Genomic DNA, 9980 nt, shown 5'->3' on the forward strand with positions numbered 1-9980 from the left:
TGTGAAATCTCCTCTCTGGCCTTTTTCTAGTACTATGAGGTCTGCAACCAGACGGTCTTCAAAACATTTATCATCATCAGTCATCTGATGTGGCGTTGGGGGGAGTTAGGTATCCTTAGTGGACTCTGAGGGACCCACACATTAGTGGACAACAGATAAAGGGAGCAGAAAACAGGGAGGGAGCTTTCCTTCCCCACCCCCACCCCTCCCCCGCCTCCCTCCAGTGGAAGCCTCTACTAAAACTAGTACTAAAATGAACTTAGAAAGAAAAAAGGCCTCCTTTTTTTTTTGAAGAGACACAGCTTTATTGTATAAAAGCTGAACCAGGAGTTTTAAACCAGGGACACACTATCAAGGGCACACACAAGAGTCTCCAGTTTATATGTAAGTCCTCGCCAGAGTTACCCATAAACATCTAGTCCCCCTCAACGTCAAATGTGCTTGTTCTCTTCATGCCAGCCAGTTCCCTATAGGGTCTGCCACTGTCACAAAACAGAACCTTTTGCAGGACACAGGATACCACGTAGCCCTAGACAGCATTCCCTTGGTCTGACTTCCCCAGGTCACAAGTTCTAAGCACTCTGGGAGCCGGTCTGCTCAATGGAGGCTTCTGCTGGTGGTGTAGTGGGCATCTCAGGCATCGACTCAGGTGGTGGGCCACTTTCTTCTAGGAGATTTCCTTGATAGAGTCGGCGAAGGCGAGACAGCTCTCTCTCCGGTGGCTGTTGCCAGCTGTACCATGGGTACCAAGGTTCACCTGACAACAGTGTGGGGGCTGGTGGAGTCACACTGACAGCTCCATGCACAGTACCAAAGTCAGCATCCCGGGGCTCAACCTGGGGGACATAGTAACTGAGAAGACCACACTCCCTGGCTTTCTGGATGGCCTGGGTCAGCTTCTTGTGCTGCTTCATACAGACCCCTGTGTATGGGGCGTGAAAGATGATACCCATGTGTGCACAAACTGTTCCAAGAGCTTCACATTCCTAAAGTCAACATGCAACTTGTGATCCCAGCAGATTGGGCAAGGATTCCCAGCAACTTTATTGTTACAAATACATGTCTTTCGGGTCTGCTGTGGTGGTACACCACCTTTGTGGTTGCGGCAGTCGTCAGCCCAAACAGGGCGAGATAGTGGTTCTGGTATTCTTCTGAATCCAGGTATTTCCAAGGCTTGAAAGACCCACAACGTGAGGACTCCCCCACGTTCTGACTCAGGAGAGGCGACACCCCAAAATCACCCACAAGAAACGATCTTGCTGCAAATTGCAAGAGGATTTTTATTCAAGAGCGCTCTCGGGCCCATGGCCATACACCACGCAGGGGTAGAAGACCATGGCGCCCCAAGTAGCTGAGTAAGGGGGTATTTAAAGGAAGAAACCACAACACAAGGAGGTGGGGAGGGCGTTGTTGGAAAATACCAAAAATACCAGTTAAGAGTCACAAGGAAGTATAAAGTCACAAGTGTCAGGTTATCTCTCAAGACAGTTTCTAAGAGCCCCTAACAATCTAAGAGCCCCTAAAGATAGCACATTTGCATTGCAGGTTCCAGTAATGGTCAGGGTGCCTTTCTTTGAATGAACACTCTTTGAACCCAGGAAGCGGGTGGGTGGAGGAATGTCGCTATCTGTTTTATGACCAGCACCTGGAGCACTAAGCCACAAAGGCTACACTCCCAAGCCTGGGCCCAAAAGCCTCGAATTTTGTTGCTTCTTCAGGCTCATTCTCATACGGGGAAACTGGACGTGAGGATGGAGCATCTTCTTCAGGAGGGCCTCTGGTACAAAGAGTCTGGAGGGGAACCTGAGCTACATAGGAACTTTGTAAGAGTGTAGGAATCAGCTTTAGAAGCGTGTGCCGCAAGGGGGCAGCCATCTTGACGCACACCCGATGTACTGGCCTCCTTCTTTAAAAATGTCATTTGGGCGGGTATGGCTTCCGAATGCAGGCTCACCTGCCAAGACCTCAAAGATGAGCACTATGATGGATGGAGTGTAGCCACTCAGGATATTGGGACAGCCTCCCATTAGGCCCAGGCCTTTGCAGCAGCAATAGAAACAGAAGGGGCTTGCTTTCAATGTGGTGAAAGGGCCACTGGAAAGGTGAGTGCCGTAAATGCCACCCCACACTCAAGATGCTGTAAGGGCTTCTACTGGAGGGAAGAAGTCTTGTCCTGTGGTGGTTTGAATAGGTTTGGCCCCCATAGTGTTTGAATGCTTGGCCCGCAGGGTGTGACACTATTAGGAGGCATGTTCTTCCTGAAGTGGGTGTGGCCTTGTTGGAGGGGTGTGTCGCTGTGGGGACAGGCTTTGAGTTCTCACATCTATGCTCACGTCTGGCCAGACTCAAGTCTCTCCTGGTTGCCTTTGAAGATGGAGAATTCTTGGTTCCTTCTCCAGCACCGTGTCTGCCTGCATCCTGCCATGATGATAATGGACTGAAGCTCTAAATGTGTAAGCCAGCCCCAATGAAATGTTGTCCATTATAAGAGTTGCCTTGGCCGGGCGTGGTGGCGCATGCCTTTGATCCCAGAACTCGGGAGGCAGAGGCAGGTGGATTTCTGAGTTCGAGGCCATCCTGGTCTACAAAGTGAGTTCCAGGACAGCCAGGGCTATACAGAGAAACCCTATCTCGAAAAACCAAAAAAAAAAAAAAAGAAAAGAAAAAAAAAAGAGTTGCCTTGGTTACAGTGTCTGTTCACAATAATGAAACCCAAACTAAGACATGGCAGCTAGTGAGATAAGAGACCCAAGTCCAGGTATCAGGCTTGCAGTGGCCTTCTGCTACTCTTCCAGGGGGCTGCCCCAAAGACTTCTTTACAAAAGGATGTGGTCTCCCTTTGGGTCAGTGACGTGTATAACACTCATAGTCCCCCAGTATGAGATTCCTTTTGATGAGATGAAGAGTTTCCCATGATAGAGAAAATTTGGAAATGCCAAAGTCAGAGGAGAACATTCCCAGGTCTTGAGGCACCACAAGGGATTCCCGCCCCCCCAAAAAAAAATCATATGGAAAATCAAAAAACCCAGGATAGCTAAAACAATCTTAAACAATAAAAACATTTAAAGGTATCACCATCCTGATTTCAAGCTGTACTACAGAGCAATAGTAATAAAAACCTAGCCAGGCGTGGTGGCGCACGCCTTTAGTCCCAGCACTCGGGAGGCAGAGGCAGGCGGATTTCTGAGTTCGAGGCCAGCCTGGTCTACAAAGTGAGTGCCAGGACAGCCAGGGCTACACAGAGAAACCCTGTCTCAAAAAACCAAAAAAAAAAAAAAAAAAAAAAAAAAAAAAAAAAAACCCTTATTGTATTGCCATAAAAAGGCAGGTGGGTCAATGGAATCAAATCAAAGACCCAGATGTAAATCCACATACCCATTGATACCTGATTTTTGGTAAAGAAGCCAGAAATATACAATGTAAAAAAAAGAACGCATCTTCAACAAACGGTGGTAGTCCAACTGGATATCAGTATGTAGAAGAATGTATATAATCCATATCTATCACCCTGCACAAAACTCAAGTCCAAGTGGATCAAAGAGCCCAACATAAAACCAGAAACAATGAATCTGATAGAAGAGAAAGTGGCCAATAGCCTTAAATGCATTGGCAACAGAGACAACTTTCTGAACCAATACACAGGCACTAAGATCAACAATTACTAAATGGGAAATCACTCATGAAACTGAAAAGCTTCTGCAAGGTAAAGGACACCACCAATAGAACAGAATGGCAGCCCAGAGAATGGGAAAAGATCCTCATCAGCTCCGTACCTGACAGAGGGCTAATATCCAAAACACATAAAGAACTCAAGAAGCTAGATATCAACAAACTAAATAATCTGATTTTAAAAATGGATTTTTTTTAAATATTGAACTCAGAACTCCACCTGCCTCTGCCTCCCAAGTGCTGGGATTAAAGGCGTGCACCACCACGCCCAGCTAACAAAAGAATTCTAATGGCCAAGAGACACTTAAAGAAATGTTCAATATCCTTAGTCATGTAAGATGTCTCAGAATGGCTAAGATCAAAAAACACAAGCGGCAGCTCAGGCTGGAAAGGATGTAGAGCATAGGGAACATTCTGCCACTGCTGGTGGAAGTGGAAACTTGTACAACCACTTTGGAAATCAATATGGCAGTTTCTCAGAAAACTGTGACTGGATCTACTTCAAGACCCAGCCATACTCCTCCTGGGCATAGACCAATGGACACACCATCCTGCCACAAGAACTTGCTCAACTATGTTTAAATCAGCTTTATTCATAATAATTTGGAACTAGAAACAACCTAGATGTCTCTCACCCAAAGTATGGATAAAGAAAATGGGATACATTTACACAATGAAGTAGTACTTGGCTGTTTAAAAAATAACAGCTACCGGCAGTGGTGGCTCATCCCTTTAATCCCAGCACTCAGAAGGAAAAGGCAGGCAGATCTCTGAGTTTGAGGCCAGCCTGGTCTACAGAGCAAGCTCCAGGATGGCCAAGGCTACACAGAGAAACCCTGTCTCAAAAAAACAAAAACAAAAACAAGAAAGACATCATGAAGTTTTCTGGCAAACTAGTTTCTAGAAAAACATCATCCTGAGTGAGGTAACCCAAACCCAGAAAGACAAACATGGTATGTGCTCACTTATAAGTGGATATTGGCTGTAGATTAGAGGATAATCATGACATAATACACTGACCTGGAAAGGTTAGGTAACAAGGATGGCTTAGGGGAGAATACAAGGATTTCCCTGTGAAGGGGAAATAGATTTCCTTAGTAGACTGGGGCAGTTGGGGATGGGAACAGAAGGGATTGGGTTGTGCGGTGTAGGGAGAGAATGCTGGGGGAGACTACTGGAATTGGGAGGCACTTCCAGATTGAAGTAGAAAATTTGGAGTGCAATGGAAACTCCATGGAATCCACGAGGGTGACACTAGTGAAGATCCTTAGTAATGGGGACGTGGAGCCTTAATTGGTCATCCTCTGTAATCAGGCAAAGCCTCAAGAGGAGGAACTGGGGCACTAACCCAGCCACAAAACATCCTGCCTACAGTTTGTCATGTGCTGGGACTGGAGCCTACCATAATCGTCATCAAAGAGCAGAGATACTTCATCCAGCAACTGATGAAACCAGATTCAGAACCCCACAAACAAATACTAAATAAAGCTCAGGGAATTCTGTGGAGGCTGCGGTGGTGGTGGTGGTGGTGGTGGTGGTGGTGGTGGTGGTGGTGGAGGAGGAGGAGGAGGAGGAAGGGTTGGAGGAACCAGAGGGGTCAGGGACACCTGGAGAACAAAGCCCACAGAATCAACTGAGCAGGACTCAAGTGACCTCACAGAGACCAGGGAGCCTATAGGTCCCCTGCATATATGTATGGTTGTGTGTGGGAAGCTACATACGCCATTACAAGATGGCGCTGGCTACCGCTGGCCACCACCCGTAAGTTCGGGTAAACAACCAATGTGCGCATGTGCATAAGGGTTTCACACCAAGTCACAGCCCATCCCGGGGAATGTAAATGAGGTACTGAAAGCACAACCAATCAGGTATAGACACGCCACTCCTAGACCTATATAAGCAGCGCCAGTTTTGGGGCTCGGGATCTTTCGCCTTCGCTATCAAGCTCTCCCAATAAACGCTTGCAGAAGAATCCTGTTGTGGCGTCCTCCTTGCTGGCGAGTCGGGCGTCCACAGTTATGTAGCTTGGTATCTTGCAGAATTCCTGACAATGGGAATAGAGACTGTCTCTGACTCTTTTGCCTGCCTTTAGGACCCTTTTTTCTGCTATGAGGTTGCTTTATCCAGCCTTGATGTGAAAATATGTGCCTAATCTTATGGCAGCTTAGTATGCCATATTTGGTTGGTGTCCCTGGGAGGCCTAATCTATTCTGAGGAGAGGTGGAGTGGAGGATCTGGAGAAAGGGTGGGAGGGGAAACTGCAGTCCTGATGTAATAAATGAGAAAGGAGTAAATAGAAGAGGGAAAGCACAGGCTTGGTGGTATGAGCCCGTAATCCCAGGGCTGGGCAGATCCCTAGGCAGTGAACCTAGCCTATTTGATGAACTCCAGGCCAGTGTGAGACCCTGTCTCAATACACACGGTGAGCAGCTGTAGGGCAAGTGGACTGTGCCCCCCGACGGGCATAAGGACTGGTAAAGTCGAGTGAGCTCAAACACCGGGAATCTCAGAGATTTGGGAAGAGCAAGAGCAGAACTGTTCCCTACCTGTCTCTGTACCTGCTCTGGAACACATGACCACGACACGCAACGGAGAGGCCCAGGGGCCGTCAGTCCCATAATGTAGCGCGCAAACAGAGCATCACTAGTATCTCAAACTCAACCAATAGGAAGCATCTACCCTCCAATTCCCATCCCACTCCCCAAGGCTCAGACAGTCCCTGTCCACATGGAATAAAGCCAAGTTATTTCAAGGAGGATCGTCAGAGAGTGGCTGTCTTTACTAAGCTTGGGAAAGAGCTCTCTCCCGAAGCAATCATTATTGACTGGACCTTGGACCCACCTGGCTGGCCAGACTCTTACTGCCTGAGAAGGCTCTGGTCAGAGCCATGGCTGCTCACGCCACCACCGTCTCTGCCGCTACCACTGCTGCTGCTGCCCCCACCGCAGCTGTCACGGGATCCAGAACCCCCAGCAGAACCCCGGCTACCTTCCTATGCAGGCGGCCCAAGCCTCTTTATTCCTTTTTAAGAGCTGGAACACCCCCCAGCATTCCCAGCCAGACTAAAGTCCTTTGGACCTATTCGCCCCAAGCTCTGTTTCACCCTCCTTGGTGTAGCATCCAGAGACATCTGATGCCCCAGAGGGAAGTGGATCGACTGGAGACCACAGGAAGCTCCCAAGGAATGGCACTGGAGGCAGTCTATTTCTGGCCTCTACATGCGTGTTTATACATGTGCTCACGTACATGTGTGTGCGTGTGCACGTGCGCACATGCACTCAAACACACCCACATACTAAATAATGAAGCTAGTAAAGATTCTGACAGTGGAAAGGACACCTGTTTCATTTGAATTGAGTCTTAAGTTTCCAAAGCCCCTTTGTCTATGGGATCCTTTTTACATTGTGACAGCAAATTTATCTCATGAGCTATACTGTAAGAAATTCTGGACTATTTATCTAACACGTTTTCCCCTCTCAATAGCCACACATATTAATTTTATTCTATAGAGTGAGGCTCAGGAATGAATAGGCATAGTCTTTTAGTGGACGTGAACCACAATTTGCACTTGTAAATCACAAGATGTAGGCAACTAAGCCAGTGGTTCTCAACCCGTGGGTCTCAATGATCAGAAAGCATATACTTCTGACGGCCCTAGGGATCCCCCAACCATAAATTTATTTTCATTAATACTTCATAGCTGGAATTTTGCTACTGAGCAGGAAATAATGTGGTTTTTGATGGTTGTAACCCACAGGTTGAGAACCACTTAAACTCAAGTGATACTAGTAAATTATGTACTTGCTATTGAGTGGCCAAAGAGGACAATGATAGAAAAGCTCTTAAAACAGTTTCCATAATATTTATTTCTGTGGCCACCAGCCTCCTTTATTTTGGAAGCCTTTCCTTTGGTAATCACATTCCATTCTTTCCATCTACATAGAAAGCCAAACTTAAAACAGAATTGTGCTTTTTTTGTTGTTGGAATTTGGGGGAGGGGTAGGGTGGTTGGTTTTGATGTTTGGTTTGGCTTGGTTTTGGGAGTTTTTTTGTTTGTTTGTTTTTTGAGACAGGGTTTCTCTGTGCAGATCTGTCTGTCATGGAACTCTCATTCTGTAGATCAGGCTGACCTTGAACTAAGAGATCCACCTGCCTCTGCCTCCCAAGTGCTGGGGTTAAAGGTCTGTGCCACCACCACCCAGCTTGTTGAGGGTTTTGGTTTATTTTAAAGATTTATTTTATTATATGAATACACTGTCACTGTCTTCAGACACACCGGAAGAGGGAATAGGGTCCTATTATATATGGTTGTGAGCCACCGTGAGGTTGCTGGGAATTGAACTCAGGACCTCTGGAAGAACAGTCAATGCCCTTAACCACTGAGCCATCTCTCCAACCCTTGTTGAGGTTTTTTTAAAAAATATTATTTTATATAGATGAGTTTTTAATTTGCATTTGTGTTTGTGCACTGCACAGATACCTAGGACTCTCAGAGGTCAGAAGGGGACATCAAATCTCCTAGAACTGGAGATACAGATGTTTATGGGCTATCGTGTAGGTCCTGCGCACCAAACCCTCTTCAAAAGCAAGAGCAACAGATGCTCTTAACCACCCAGCCATTTCTCCGGACTGAACCAGAAGGTTTGAGGGGGGGTTGTTTGTTTGTTTTGTTTTGTTTTGTTTTGTTTTTCACTGTTTTCAATTGGCTAAGTTTTTAAAAAGAGATGGTCTGAAATCTGGAAAAATAGGTTCCAATTCTGATGTGCCAGGGTATAAACTCACCTGTCTCAAAGCAAGCCCCCTTCCAAATCAAACTCTATTTTTCCATGTAGAAAGTGAAGCAATTGAACTAGGTAATCATTGTGTTTTCCATCAGCTGAAGAACAACATTTCGTTTCCTTTGAACTAACTTAAATCAAAGAGAGTTGAGTTTGGGTGCAGCAGTCCTGTGTTATGCTGTAGACAGCTGTCTCTGGTAAGCAATAGCAGGAGGTAAGATCAGATCAAGAACTTCTGCATTGGTTTTGTTGTTATCACTGGGGACTGAACCCAGAGCACATGCCCTCCAATATCACTATCAAATTATGGGTTCATCAGTGGATTCATTCATACATGAGGTCAGAGACTCCTCAAGCCTCATCCCTGATCATCACTGCATGTAGACCAAGCCTTCAACACCTGTGTAAAAGTACGGGGCTTTTCTATACCCACCCTTGCTCTAAAATAGTCACACAGAGACCTGGTATATTTATTAAAAGCTTCAGGTACTAAGCTGGGCAGGTCCTGAGCTATTCCAGCCTACATCCCAGGTACATGTCCCTTTACCTGCCATCTTGGTCTCCTGGCACTTCTTTCTTCATTGCTGTCCTGAAGGCAGACTCCCCAGGTCCCACCTGAGACCCTTGCTCATTCTCAGGGCACCTTATCTTCTCCTGTGCAGCTATAGACTATTCAGCTCTTTAACCAATCAGGAGGTGGTGGAGAACAATGCTTTATATAATACTTAGTCACGCCAAGGTCCAGACTGCAAACAGATCTCTGGGTATAGAAATCAGCATATGAATGCACAGTGCACAAAAACATTCCCATACCCACCACCCACCCACCCACCCACCACCACCCACCCTGCACAAATGAGCCTTTGGGAGACAGTCCAGATTCAGGCCATTAAGATGGTTCCACCCATTTGTTTCCATTGAAACACTGGGCTGTCCTGGTAGTCATTCAGAAAAATGGGGCAGGACACACTGCTTTTCTCCCTACAGATGTGGCTCTCAAGAGCACTCCTCAGCAGTATGAGTCTGCAGAACACATCCACTCAGATCCCCAATGACTGACCTCTCTCTCCCTGTAACCTGAGGGCTAGCTGACCTGAAAAGAACTAGCCAGTTCCCAGCTAGAGCACCCAAGCTTGGGACTGGGCACAAGCCAGACATCTTGTGGATGCCTATGTAGAATATTTGTTGGGGTCCAGCTGTTACCTCACAAACCACTGATCTCAGTCAGACAGGGATAGTTTAAGGAGCATACACCCCAGGGCTGATCGATTAGAGCCACTGTTTAGACTCAGAAGCTGAACCGTGGCATTAAGATCCTGCAGGATTTTGAAACCTAAAATCTACAAATATCTGTGCCATGGTATTTTTACCAATCAAGATTTAGAGATAGGGGATTTCCTTAGAACATGTCTTTGTTGTACATTTCTCTTGTTCCCATTGGTTGCAGTATTCAACTGTGGCTGGGCACTTGGTTTGTCTGACCTTCATGTCTTAACTTGTTAGCCAGCATGGGACTTGTCTTGTAACTTTCAT

The 9980-nt window shown here is 46.5% G+C and overlaps 1 pseudogene; it reads right to left on the bottom strand.

Moving 5' to 3' along the window:
* Positions 1-344: 344 nt before the first annotated feature.
* Positions 345-1883, bottom strand: LOC110300886 (small ribosomal subunit protein mS40-like; annotated as a pseudogene).
* Between the last annotated feature and the right edge of the window lie 8097 nt (positions 1884-9980).

The sequence above is a fragment of the Mus caroli genome, unplaced genomic scaffold (assembly GCF_978045245.1).
Source record: "Mus caroli unplaced genomic scaffold, Mus_caroli_1 scaffold_10, whole genome shotgun sequence".
NCBI classification, from domain to species: domain Eukaryota; kingdom Metazoa; phylum Chordata; class Mammalia; order Rodentia; family Muridae; genus Mus; species Mus caroli.